This window comes from Mirounga angustirostris, unplaced genomic scaffold (assembly GCF_029215605.1).
Source record: "Mirounga angustirostris isolate CCGP_5_RB_7025 unplaced genomic scaffold, mMirAng1.0.hap1 SCAF_1, whole genome shotgun sequence".
NCBI classification, from domain to species: Eukaryota; Metazoa; Chordata; class Mammalia; order Carnivora; family Phocidae; genus Mirounga; species Mirounga angustirostris.
The window spans coordinates 59,351,046-59,365,899 of NW_026991709.1; the positions used below are offsets into that span (position 1 = coordinate 59,351,046).

Genomic DNA, 14,854 nt, shown 5'->3' on the forward strand with positions numbered 1-14,854 from the left:
CAGAAAAAAAAAAAAAAGAATTTCCTCTACCTTGGAAGAGGCTTGATAAAGAGGCCACGTTGAAGCTCATGACCACTATGCCACTTAGAATGAAATCTCAGGACATTTGTATTGTGGGGGTTGACAGGGTCTGAACATAAAGATGCAGATGGGGATCAAAGATGGGGATCCCATCCCTAAAGAAATGGGAAATCGCTGCTTTATTCTATGATTTAACTTAATAAGTCAGTGATCATTTATTAGAAACCTACTATGTGCAAATACTGTCAGCCAAGAGTAGGGAAGAATGAGACCTATAAATACTAAGTTGGAAAAAAAAAATCCTTAAACTTTACAGATATAACTGAGTGCTGTTCTCTGCAGGCTAGCTGTTGGGCAGGCATTTAACAGAGTCCAAAAGGAGTTTGCTGCCAAATACTTATATGCTATTGTTAATTTGACTCATTAAAATTACTGTATTTACTATGTACCTTTTAATTCTGCTGGTACTTTCTAGGTGTTGGAGGGGATACAAACTGTGTATAAACACAGTCTCTGTATTTATGAAGCTGACTGTGCAGTGGTAGGAGGAATGAGCCACATATAAACATACTCTAGTAGAGAACAGTATGTAATCAGTGCCACATGAGACATATAAATAAGTGCTTTAACAGTTGGGAAGAAGTCAGACCTTCTGGCTATGGAACAACCCTTCTACAGACTTACTAAAATGGTTCAGTACACAAAAAGGAAGGGACCTGGACCAAGCTTCAAGTTAACTAGCCATCAGTGCGCACAGGGATTTAGCTAGGCTGTGAGGGGAGGGGCATGTACTCTGTGTCCACAACACCTCTCACACTGAATTGCCCTATAACTCATGTTTACCAAAAGCATGCACGGATGAAAGAGGAGTCCATGTGGATGATAGGCCAGGTCAGTGGTCCTGCATTAGTCCTAGAGATTAATGATTATTAATACCCTGTTAGAAGTTGGCGTTGTAATGACATGGTTGTCTTCCCATACTAGTGTGAAAACTTCAGTGCTTTATCCACCCTAGAGTGATGGAAGGTGCGAGTCAGGGTTTCATCCTTCCAAGTGAGGAAACACTTTGCCCGTGGTATAGGTGTCACAGTGTCTGTCCGAACAGCAACAAATGAATTCCCTGCCAGCCCCTCAGGAGGATGAGTCAGAATGCATGTGCTCTAGAAATAACGACAATGGGATGGGGTGGGGGGGCGGGGGTTGCCACAGCATATGTGCAGTGGTCCATACAAGAAGGCAGGTCCCATGCAGGAAGAAACAGAATTTGGACGTCGTGGCTTCTAGGTCTAAGTTCTATCTATAGAATCACCTTCTTTTTCAATTTTTCTTCTTCTTGGATACTCCAGCGCTTTGCGTCACAAATAGTGGCCTTCTGTAGTTGGTGTATATGTGTGTGTATGCGTGTATGTGTCTATTTAAGGGGGAGGATGGCATTACTGATGTGCTTTTGTAAAGGATTCAAGGTTGTCTGAATCCTCAAAGAATGCAATTGAAAACAAAGTCCTGTTTCTTTGATTCAATGGTGCTTACATTTGGGCAGAGTTTTCTTTTTCCATCTTCAGATACAGTATTTGAGACAATCTGCCCATAATGGAAAGCTTTTAGAGCTTCAAAAGTGTAGGCAAACCAAATCAGAATTAATCTCTGTGAAAATGGAGACTCAGGCCACATGGAAAAAGTTTAGAAAAGAATCCAGGCAAGAGGCAATCCCACAGAAAACTGTCTGACATCTTTCCTAATTCCAGGTGAGCTAGACTAGGACAGGTAAGGAAGGGGCATGGGGAGTTCCAGCTCCTCATATGATCCATTGTCTCACCTGCACCCATAGAACTGGGGTCTCTGTTAGGAGAGGGTCCAGCTGATTTACTTCATATGTGTCCCATGGTCTGACTGCGTGAACCCAGAGGAGGCTAACTAAGGGAAGTCTAGGCTAACTGGGGCCAAGATACAGTGGCCAACAGCTATTCATTCAAAAAGAACTGACCAAATCAGTCTGCAGGGTCGCTGCAGCAGTATTTGGTTAAAAAAAAAAAAAAAAAGATTTTATTTATTTATTTGAGAGAGAGAGAGCGTGCGTGTGCACATGAGGCAGTGGGGAGGGGCAGAGGGAGAGGGGGACTCCCCGCTGAGCAGGAAGCTTGATGCGGGGCTCGATCCCAAGACCCTGGGATCATGACCTGAGCCGAAGGCAGACGCTTAACCGACTGAGCCACCCAGGCGCCCCGTCGCTTTTATTATCACATTAAAAGCTGTGCATTTTATTGGGGAAAAAAAAAACTCTTAAAAAAAAAAAGCTCTTGCAAACCACAGAAGCAAAAATGGTAGAAGGTTAACAATGAGCAGCACTTTTTTTTATATGGGGATTTCTTTATGTATGCTCTCTATTTGATCCTCATACCAACTAGGAAAGATTTATATTTTGCCCTTTTTCTCTGTAAGGAACTTTGGGTTCAGAGAGGTTGGGTGACTCTCCTCCCACCACACAGTTAGCAGGGGCTAAGCTGGGATTCCAATCCGAGCGGTGGGACACAAAGCTTGTGCTCTTCGTGGCATGGAATCAGTGTTGGGGGACCTCTGCCCAGCATCTCCGGTTAGCAGAGTGAACCGCTTTTATCATTTGCCAACATGTCATAGAAAAAAACCAAAACAACAAAAAAATTAAAACTCCTGGCTCTAGGAGATTTCCTATCCACCACCTGAAGTTTGGCTTGGTTTCGTATTATTTGAATATCTGACAATCTTACAGAAAGTCTAACAAGAATAAAGAATTTTTCATTTATGCCATCTCCTACATTAGTTAAAAATCTCCTCTTCCTATATAACATTGTGCCCGGGGAACTCTCTCACTGCCAAAAGCTCATCTGAAAATGCTGAAAAGTCAGAATTTGGGGCCTATCCGTGGACTACTATTACCAGCTGTGAGTCGGCTTGAACATCAGTAATATGATATTTCCCGCTACAATTTGATTTGGTTAAAATGTGTTTGAAGTTCACCCTTTTATTAACTAGAATTACCACCTCCTGTAACTGGAGGGCCCCTGAGAGCAGGCTGCTAGTGCAATCCAGCCTCCCACCTGCCATCAGCGCATTTCCTGGCAACAAATACTATTAAATTGATAACTACAGAAATAGGTCAAAATGTCTTTTCAATAGTTGCTAATGTTCTCCTAATGCTCCATCGCCTGCCTTTGATTCTCCTGCTAACATTTTCTCTCACATCACAGCAGCAACAACTAGTGAAAAGACTAGAACATGGAGAAGCTCACGGCGGCAGATGGAAGTGCTCTTAGGAGTTCCCCCAATGGTTGGATAGAAGAGCCACATCTTCCTCGCGGCTGAGGGCCCCAAACTCAGCTCTGTGTGTGAGTTGGGTGACCAGGGGAAAAAAACCATGTCCCATCTAAGCCTTAATACCCATCTCTGCAAAAGAGGAAACTCAAGGTGACTGATTATTCAAATCTGCAAAATGTTCTGAGTTCACAGGAGGTAGGAGCCTTGATTTATCACAAAGCAGTCAGTTTTAAACTTATTTACTCTACTTTCATAACCATACCCATTAGGGCCTTGACTATCCAAGATAGAAACTTATTTTCATATCAAAAAAAATGTTACTGTGGCATATTTTTGTAACAGAGACCCTCTGCAATCATCTGGGGTTTGATTATTCACTGTGTAAACCTACATTTTTTCCCCTCTCTCTCTCCCAGGAAGAAAGTTTGCTTTTCTGAGTTCACATCACATTTGTGACCAAAGATAAAGATGGGGGTGGGTGGGTACAGTTGCATCAGGATGTGGTGGATTCTAGGCAGAGGAGTTGGGCTCAGATGGGACAGCCACCTACAGTAAGCAAGGAGCAGACGCCCCCTTGTTAATGAGGTACATTTCAATTTCCAAAGGAGCTTTTTTTTTTTTGGAGCTGGGGGAAGGGATGGGGAGGTAGAAGAAGGAAGTCAGATTAACACAAGGACTTTGCACCCTGGAGGCAGAGGAAAGGAGGAAGGGAGTGGTCATGACTGAAAAGGACTCAATTTCCTTTGCCATTTTTGCCCTGGGCCTTGTCTGGAGATGCCTTGGTTGATGAGTAAAGCTTTTGGCCCTTCTGCGGTGCCATGGTTGTGCTGGTGGCTAGACAGAGAGCAGCACTGATTTAAAAACTTGCAAACTTCAGCCTACCTGGTTCAGGCAAGGATGGGTTATTCTAATCTACAGTTTAAACTCGCAAAGACTATACAGTCTAGGACCTCTCCACCAGATTCCTCCCACTTTCCTTCCTTTCTCAGGAAGGGAGAATAGATGTGGAGAAAACAGGTTGGGGGGAAGGAGCAGGGAGAGGGGGAGGAAGATAACCCTTCCAGAGTTTCTGCTGTGAGTGAGGCTTCACATTAAGTGAACCTCTCTCTGGATCCTCCCAACAACCCCGGAGGTATTATTAGCGGTAGGAAGGATTTTTATAGGTTCAGAGAAGTTAGCTAGCTTCAGGTGACCAGTGAGGTTCTTTTTCACACTAACTCTCCCTGTTCCTAGTTCCTCCTGCATATTTCTTCCTCCTCCTGCTTAAGGACACTTAGAAATTGGTTTGTGGGCCAGTCATTTAGAATAGATCTTTTAGGAACATTGAGGATGCCCTGAGTCATCAAAAGCATCCCTGGCTAGGAGTCCAGAGGCTTGGATTCTTCTGGTGTAAGCCCGGTTCTAACAGACTGTCACTGTGGACAGGTCCATGCATCCCCATGTGGTCTAATCCAGACCCATCTTACAATTCTGTCACTCACACTCTTCAAGGTGGTAGCAGGGGTTAGTGTGTATGTACAAAATTTAGCAAAAATCATTCTTATTAGATGCCATATGTAGACTAAAGAGAGGAACTTCATCTTCCTGATGCCAGTTTGGAGTAAGAAGGATGAAAGGATTGCTATGGGCTGAAGGCAGGAGGGGAAGTGAGGAGGACAGGACACAGAGCTATAGTGGCCCGCAATGGTGGGAGTCTAAAGACAGAAAACCAGGGCCAGAGCTGGGAGATCAACTTGTTTTTAGAATACCCTGGTGTGTTTTATAGCATAATGCTTGGGAAGTCCTAGTCTAAGGTAACCTGAATGTTCCATGCTCTTTTTTCAATCCCAATGTAATGGTTGACGCCTATTTTAATCATCCAATAAAGGGCAAAGAATTCACTACCACAACTATTTCTTCCAAGTTTCAACCTCTAGCAAAAAGATACTTGGCTGAGACAACTACTACTGAGTTTCTGATTACAAGACAAGACCATCTTGATTAAAATCATCTCAAGTTGTCTGGAGGATGGAAGGAGCGATGGGTTCTTTGGAACCACATTATATGGACAGAAATCTTCCAAGTTTAACACAGGAATTAGCTTCTGACGAATCAAAAGAGGATCATTTTCAGTAAGAAAAGACAGGTGCCTGTTACCTTCAGTGGGCATGCCAGGAAAATTCCAGATAGGACCAGCTACATAATTTGTAGGGCTCAAGGCAAAATGAAAATGTGGGGCCCCTTATTTAAAAATCATTAAGAATTTCAGGACAGCAACAGCAGAGCATTAAACCAAGCACATGGCCTTCTGTGCTTGGTTTATGGGACTGTGCTGTGAGCATGGGACTGTGAGCAACTGTGCTGGTTGTACCTCTCAGGAAGGTGGTCCTGATTCCAGTTACTGTTTTCACTAAGCCATGCCAGTCCCATAGTTACCAAGACCAATATTAAGAAAGGTGCACCACTGATCTCAAAACTTTCAGTGAATCCTCTCTTCCTAGGGTAAGGATGCAACTGAATCCTGCAGCAAGGATCAGAAAAATCTGGGGTCTGCCAACATGTTTGATAGATTGCAACTGCACTGGCTTCTGCTACATTTGTCACAGGCACTAATCCCCACTTCTGTCACAACCCAAAGATGCCCAGGATATCAATGTCTGGGAATTGAAACATATTTTCTAAACATACCCCCCCCCCCCCCAAGCAGAAGTTACTAAAAAGAAGCGGAGTTTCCTGGATGTAAGTCCTGTCCCTGATTTCTTTCTGGCCTTACCTTGAGCAGTTCTTGGACAATTGCACACGGGCTCAAAGCACAGGTAAATTACCACAATGACTCTTTTCAGTTTGGGGAAAAATAGAGGAAACAGGAGAACCTGGTCATAGCCCAGTAGAAACTCCTTGTTTCACTAACAGTATGTTTGCTTCCCCTCTCTCTCCTTATTATGCTAAGTTGGAACTGTGACTTCACTTTCCATGGAAGCCAGTTTCTCTTTCCTGGATGCTTGCAGTGGACCAGAGAAAAGGTAGCAGAGGGTACCCGTCATGTTATCAACATCACATCTATTTATCTTCACCTGCCCCCCTCATGTCATTGCCATTCCATTGAGGTCTGTATATAGAAAGCAGAGATTGAACAAGAAGCAAAATGAACACCAAAAGAATAGTAGCAGTACAAAATAGACGAACATGGCCTCTTTTCCAGTGATCTGAGGGGCTTTATATATACTGAGTCTGATTCTCACTGGGACAGACTCATAGCCTGGGCAGATGCCTAGAATGTCTGTATAGGTTGAAGCTTATCCTCTCCTTATCCTTGTCCCATTTTCTAAAAAATAACTGTCTAATATAGAGAACCAGTTCATTCCTACAGCCAGAATTGTACTTTGATACTACAACTTGATTTAGGATTTTTTTTTTTTACAGTATCTGTTGGCAAAGCTCATCATTTATTTTGCTTAGTAGGCTTGTACTGCCTTTAGTAAGGCCACACGGGTCCATGAGTAGATAGAAATGTGTTTGAATCTCTATAATCATGCTTAGATTTCCAAAAGTCTTCCATTTCACAGAGGTGATACAGGCTCCGTCATCATTTGCAAGTATTTTAACAATTGGTAATTAGCTAAGAAGGTCTTAAAAAAAAGTGATTGACCTTCACAACAGTTGCATATATGAAATCCCGATTTGTTTATTTTTAAATCATTTTCCCCTGCTGTAAATAGATAGCTATAATATATACATTTATATACATGTGTACAATCAGCCTTAGCAATACCGCTGTGAGGGAGATGAGGATAGATGGTTTTCTATTTATTTGACAAATGCACTATTACATAGCTGGGTTAAGTGATTTGTCCTGTAAGGAAGGGTGGAGGAAAAAACTGGGGAAAAAAACCCTGTCACATCTGCTCTCACGTTATACCACTCTGGAATCAGGCGGCCACTATTGTTTTTGGGCTACCTGATCGAAAAGTTGGGCAAAGCAATTTTCTGAAAAAAGTTTAACTCTTTCTTCTCTTTCTCATACTTCCTTGCTCTCTCTTGCCTCTGAGATTATTATAAACTATTGATAAATGTGGCTGCTCCACGTCTATCCTTGCTCTTCCTGGGCTCTGATGGGTTTTAGCTCTTAAGAGGGCATTAGAAAAAAAAAAATCACCTCCAAAATGTTATAATGATAAATAAAGCCGGGACAGTTAGTTTGAGTTCATATCCCTCATGAAAGTTGATAGCGGTACAAGTGAGGTCCTGGACTCCCCTTTCACAAGAGCTAGTCCATGGCTCTGAAGGGATACGGTAGGGGCCAAGGCTTCTTGGAGGCAGGATCGGCTCGATACGCTGTCGTTCTCTTGGGATCTCAGCTGAGGGTCAGAGCTTTTGCTGCCTCTTTCTGCTTCAACTTGCAACTGCTCTCTACTGGGCATTAGGGCTGCATCCTCTAAGTTCCTGGCCTTAGACAGGCCTTCTCTATTTTGGTACATATTTGCATGTCACTTACAGTGCTACATTTGATTAAAAAAAAATGGGCCTGACTGTTATTTGGCCAGGAAAAGACCATATCGGTATTCTTTTTTAACTCCTTATTATCTCTTTTGTTGATTACTTGTGGGAATAAAAATATCTTAGGTTTCTTGCCTCTTCCCAGTGCTATCTGGTACATGAGTAGGGAATACAGTTTTATTTTAATACATCCTAAACAAAACATAATTGTGAAAGAAGACTGAGAGAGAAGAACACAGATAATGAATTTTGAAGCTAAATGTAATAAGTTACTTAATTCTGAAATATCTGCTGTTCTCACTCGTTTCTATCATCAGAATGTAACACCACTGACGAAGTAGTTATCCGTATGAAGGTGGTTTTTTGTTTTGTTTTGTTTTTTTAACGAAGGGACAGAACTATAAGTTTCCCTCCTGGTGACAAGGGCTCTAGCCCCCACAGCACACTAGCCCCTGAGCAGCATCTGCCGTGTGAAGCCAGCTTCGGCAAGTCCTCCTAGAGGACACCGCTCGAGCAACATGCTCAAGAAAGCTGCGTCTGTTTAGGACCCAGACTCCGCGAAGGGAAGGGTGTCCCCGGTCCCCTCAGAACCTCGGCTGGCTGTCATCCCATCAGGTACCCAGTCTGCAGTTGCCGCTCAGACGCGGAGAGCGTGTGCGTGGGGACGACACACAATGGGCCAGGAAGGGACACAGAGCTCTGTCGTACCAGTACATTTACTGTAAGGAACTAGTCATGCTGCAACGGCTTTGCTCTTTTATATTCCAGGCAACACGCCGGTGAATATAATTCATAATGAACATATTCAACATTTTTCCATCAGTTCAATACATTATTCATAAATATTAGAGATGGAAAAGACCTAGTAGATTACTGAGTCCAAACCGCCTTTCTGCACCTCCATTTCCCCCAACTGTTGATGCTAGTTCAAAACAACAACAGCAACAACAACAAATCACACAGGGAAAGCAACAAATTCACAATTTGTGCAAGTAAAAAGGAAAGCTCCAAAGAAGAAGCCTGCACCGAGGGAGGGGAGGTCCGAGGCTTTCCCTTCCTGCTGGTGTGGCTCACTGAGGACTAGCATTCTGGGCGGCCCTTTGCCGTGAAGACAGGCCAAGGGAGGGAAATGCCCATTTCTCCTCTTGAGAATCTGAATTCAAGGTAAAGCCCAAGAGGCGATACCATGTCCTGGGCTCAGTGCTTACTGTCTGTCTCTACAACCTGGTGTGGACTCAGGCACTCTACTCTCCACTTAGGACTTGAGATACTGACAATAATGATGAAAAGAAAATGTATAAATAAATAGAAAGTTAAAACTACTAGAGAATGCTCCCTGGGATTATCTGTACTATCAAGATAGGAAGACTTTGCAGATGCTACTGTCTCTCTAGAGGAATAAATGCTTGCATTTTAATATTCTCAGCAGCTGGTTCCTGTTGAATACCATCAGGATGATTCAGCCACCCACCAGGAACACCAGTAACGGCAAATGCACACACAGAAATCTGCAAAACTTTCTTCTCTTGATGCCAACACCATTACTCTGGCAAAGTCAGAACCCTTCATTGAATTACCAGCTCTACTAAAGGTGACCCTTTCCCCTCCGGAACACCAGCACACTTGCAAAGAAACGGAACTTCTGGCTGAGTAAGATGCAACATTCTTTCTGACTTGAGCATACACTGCTGTCAGTCTCTCCTCGGCCATGGTCATGTGATCCGCTCCTTTAAAATGTTCTCATCATTTGCTGGAACCTCGAAGGACCAGCAAGGTCTGTACACACCCCGAGTTCACCTTGCACGCCATGGCACTACAGCTGAGCCTGTGCATTTAACGCCTGCCTCAAGTTATTGTCTCACTTCCATTTTTCAAGTTTCCCCTTTCCACAGAATGTGGTTGCATGCCAGGACAAACAGAAACGTGTAGATGAACTGCACTGACCATAGCCATCATTTATACAGAATTACCATGCCATCCTCAAGTTAGATAAAAAACCCTATATGGGCCCCCTTCTTCAAACAGACCAGATTAGATATAAAGGGAAGAAATGCCAAAGATGATAGCTAGCTATCAAAATTGTCTCACTGCCTCATTTTCAGGTCCCCAAAGTAAAATCCAAGGACATTCAACACAGATTCAGGTGCTCTCAACAGCCATGAAAATATATGGCTGGAGAGGGAATCTATAAATGTAATGAATACACAATTGGCTTATAACAGATGCAACTAAAATTAAATTCGATATCTTGACCTGCTCTCCAAAGTGAAAGTTTCTAGTTCAGCCTACAGACAGAGGTATAACAAGCTCATTAATCACATGAACCAAAACTATGAGCTGACACTTCTGGGGATGCTGCGAATAGCAATCCTCAGTGGTTGGGGGGTCTGTGGGGGAACCTGAAAGAGAATGCGACACTGGCCACAAGCAGCCTCTATTCTAAACTCCCAGGAAACAACATAAGGATCTCCATAAGGAAGTAATAGATCCTATGGACTTGCACAAGAAGATCCAATATATTTTTATTCAGTTCCTATTATGGAAAAGTCATTGCGTTTGTGTTTCTTGCTTGAGGAGATAATGAACTCAATGAGATCAGCCTATGACCCCAAGAAGAACGCTGTTGGGAAAGAACTGCAGACAAGGGAATATTAAGAATAGTAGTAGTAACAACAATGATACTGAATGATGGCCACATGCTAGTCTTTGTGCCAACCACATTATATGCTCCATTTCATAAAATTTTTACAATATTTCAGCAAGGTAGTTATCATTTTCCTAGCTACAGATGTAGATAGTGAGGCCCAGTGAAATTAAGTGCATTGCCCCAAATTACATAGACCTGTTCCTTAACGTTATAAATACTTACATACAGATAAATACAGATGACTAATCTATAAGACAGAATAGGACAAGAGCCCTTAAAAGAAAGAGTATTGTAGAAGTAGAGAACACGGGGGGGGGGGGGGGGGGGAAGGAACAGGGATGTGAAAATGTGGTGTGTGCTTAGGAAACAAGGAGTAGCCTGGTCTGTAATGCATTTAAACTTGTTGACTCAGCACCCTCTGATTAGAACTCATACTTTGATAAGATAGTAAGATACACCCATCAGTACAAAAAGATTTCTAGGAAGAAGGACTTCTTTCCAAAAGATCTGACTATTTCTCGTAATTTTTTTCCTTTCTCTTTCTTCTGTTCTTTTTCTTTCTTTCTTTCTCTTTCTTTCTTTCTTTCTTTCTTTCTTTCTTTCTTTCTTTCTTTCTTTCTTCCTTTCTTCCTTTCTTCCTTTCTTCCTTTCTTTCTTTCTTTTTTCCTTCCTTCCTTCCTTCCTTCCTTCCTTCTTTCCTTCTTTCTCTCTCTCTTTCTTTCTTTTCCTCCTCTCTCTCTCTTTTGGTGGAGGCAGACGGAAGAAGAAAAATGAAACACAAAGTTACCCTGAGTTACCCAGGAGGAGATATGAGTGTGAGGGGAGCAGTGTTAACAGCAGAGGGTGTCCAAGGAGTGCAAGATCTGGGTACATTTTCTTTTATTCCCCAGAATGCCTGGTCCTTAGCACTCGTATTTGCCTCTGCCCAATTAAAGTTAAGATTATTGGTATAGCAGTAGGAACCTGAAAAGCTTGGTTCCTTTGTCCTTTTCCTCAATTACTTCTGGAATATCATCTACTTTTTATTTTTATAAAAATTGTTTTAGGGGTCAGGATGTGGTGTAGGAGCGGTAGCTAGAAAGCCTGGGTTCTAATACAATGTACCTTTCGCATCTCCAGAAACTTTTGTCACTTCTCTGTTTAAATTTTCTTGTCAGCAAAGTAAATGGTTTCAGCCCAGATAGCATTTCTTAATCTGTTAAACCACCCCCCCATCCCTTTTGATGAAAATAAAACCTTATGCTTTTCTGAATTTTTTTTCACTCTTCTCTAGTTAGACCCCCTGGTTCACAGAATACATTGTACAGCACCATTAGTGAAGATGAATTTGTGGAGCTTTCCTTTTTCTATTTTCTCAAGCTTTCCTTTTAAATTGTTTTCCAAATATAAGGCATTGTAATACATAAAAATACATATTTTCTCAAATTCTACAGGGTGCTGCAACCAGGTATTCAGTATTTTTTTCTAGAGAGTTTGCTAACCCACTCACCCACATTGAGATATCTAAGACTCCTTCAAGCTCTAAGATGCAATGATTATGATTCTATGATGCTGACATTTGCTTTGTCGACACTTAAAGCAGAGCTTTTCAACTTCAAACAATAGCATAACAAGTTGCTATAACAATTACACTTACAGGAATCTTTAAGCAGATGTGTACAACAGCTCTTTACAACTAGTATCACATTGGATGGCCAAAGCTTTAGGAGGTTGTTAAAATTCTCAGCAAAGGTGAATTCTTCAGTTAATTATATCCTATCGGAAAAAGTATTGCCTTCCTATCTACTTATAAAACTGACCGACTGTTTTTTTGGGGGGACGTTAATTTTCCAGCCAGCCACAGGCTGGAAACATCCCCAATAACTTTAATCACTAGTCCCTCACTCTGTCACAGCTCCTGTGTCTCACCCTCCTAACCTTGCCCGTTGAGTTCACCCTTACTGATGTAATCATACATGCTTCTTTGTAGTGACATTCGTCACAGTGCTCATTTAGAATTATCATCATTTTTACTGCACCCTAGGTCAACGGGATTAAATGTGCTTATGCAATTTGTTGTCATTTTAATTTTTTCAGCTAGGGCTTCTTCATCCAGAAGGACAATTTATTTTATCTGATCAATATATAACTAGCCAGTCAAATGACTCTGGAAAATTGGTAGAAAATCATTCACTGGGGCAAAGTCTTACATTTAGAGAGGTTTTTGTAAACCCGGACAGTGGCATTTCACTTTGAATCCACAGGTCCAAAATTTATTAGTGTGAAGTTAGTCTTTCAGTCTATTAAAGCAATAAGCATAAAATATGCATGATTTGTATTTATGTGTGTGTTGAATTTAATAAACTCGTCGAGAGTCAGGTATTTTTAAAGAAATCTCTAGCCTGTTCCACACTGACTAATTCACCAATTTTCAGATAGAGCTGAAAATATTCTTTTTTGCTGTGGCTTAAACTTTTTTTTTTTTTTTTAAATAAATAGAGTACATAGACTGTAAAGTAGCAATGTGGTTTGCTGTGACATTCTATATATTCCTCAACTTTGCTCTTTCTACGGTCAGGGGTCAGGTTATGCACAAATAAATAAATCCACAATAGTTTAAATCTAGGAATTTGGCTAAACTCTGAAAACATAGCCTAATAGACTTGATAGCTTGGCATTTCATCATTGCTTTATATTATAAGGTTGACAATGCCACGTTATAAAAGATACATTCGTTTATTTTCATGTTCGATCAAAAGTGAGGGTTTTAGGAATGGGAATGGATTACAGATCGTTCTCTCCTGGTTATTTTTGGCTTTAAGTATATTGATCATTTTATCATTTTCTTGTTTTAAACTGCTTTAAACACAGCACAAATGTTATTCTCATCATGCCAGAAATGGGTTTGGAATTGATTTTGAGTTTCCATCAATTTTACTCTTCGCTCTCTGTGAGAAGTTTTTCACTTGCTTAAATTCAAAAGGATAGTTTTGTTCAAAAGATGTCAGAGGACAACCTTTAGAGATCCTCAGCTGGACAAGAAAGCTCCCATTTTCTACTTTACAAAAGAATAAAAATCATGAATTTATTACCATGGACTTTATTGAAATTAGTGAGGAATCATTCATACGAATGCAATTTCAAGGGCTTCCTCCCTCTTTCTCTTCATGTAAGTGTTCGACAAAAGCGTGTGTCTTCTGAGAAGCCGGCCTGATTGGTCCAGGTTGGCACTGTTTCAGTGTTTGGCCTACGGCGGCTGCTTAGGAATAATTTTGTCTCATCCTCTCTATTTTCCTGGACCGTATCGGACTCAGACACGTGGTATGCAAAGGAAATCCAAGTCCCTTAAAAATGCTATTTCTTTGGGTACTAAAGCCAAGCCGAGTTCTACTTTGGCCAAATGATCTTATCAAGATTTAACGAGAGATATGCAGTAATATCTCCAATCTGTGAGCAGACATTCACTAAGGAAGATAATTTACTACGTACAGAATACATATATTTTCCCTCCTGGAAGCAGGGAGGGACACGATCGAACTTACTCTATTGGTGTTGAGAATAACAACACTGACACGGATTTTATGGCAATTATTCATTTCAGTTAATTTAGAAAGAAATAAACAAGTAGTTCTTTCCATATTAAAACAGATACTGGAGATCTATTTTCAGTTATTGCTGAAAATATTTTGGCTTCCATAAAGGCACCTTACTAACACAGCTGCTTTGCCCTCCTCTGCGCTGTCACAATTCAGAATTTGTAACATTTCAGCCAGGTTCTCTAGACTAATTGGATGAAACAATTGCATTACAGTGTTAAGATTCCTTTGCAGAATTAAATGAGAGGAGATCTGCACAGTTCAGATAGCCTGGAAGATCTGTGACGAGCACAGCCCAAATCCTACATGTTCCATACATTTTTCTGCATTTAAAGTAATAATCACTTATATAATAAGTGTTAGGATTTAACTTCACTCTTAGGACTATCAACAAACATCAGGAGAAATTTAGATGCGTAACTTCATTTCCCATCCCAGTCTTACTTCTCGCCTGCACTATGTTTTGTGTTTCAGAACAAATGCTTCATCTCTTTTGAAAAGTGCCAGGAAATCTCTTCTCCAGCTCTCTGGGCCCTTGATTTTACATGTATAGTAATGACACACCTTGAAACAGAGAGCCCCACAAACTAGAGTGGGACGTTAATTTAAATACAGACTTAGGGGGAAGAGCTCCATCTACTGCATCAGTTAGATCATAGTTTGCACCCTACAGTTATCCCATTCACTACTTTCAACCTCTTAGACGCTCTGGAGAGAATGAAAAAGTTACAGCCCCCAAACTGCTTTGTGTCTGAGGCCATTTTGAGTATTTCCCAGATATTCTGAGCCCCTTTCCTTCACCCTTCCCAATCTCCGAAGCTTTCTATGTTTCAGAATAAAAGAA

General features: G+C 41.4%; 1 protein-coding gene across 10 annotated transcripts in view; it reads right to left on the reverse strand.

The window, feature by feature from the left end:
• Positions 1 to 14,854, reverse strand: part of ZBTB20 (zinc finger and BTB domain containing 20) — a 307,719-nt gene that overhangs the window by 119,166 nt on the left and 173,699 nt on the right. The gene's annotated exons all lie outside the window — the stretch shown is intronic.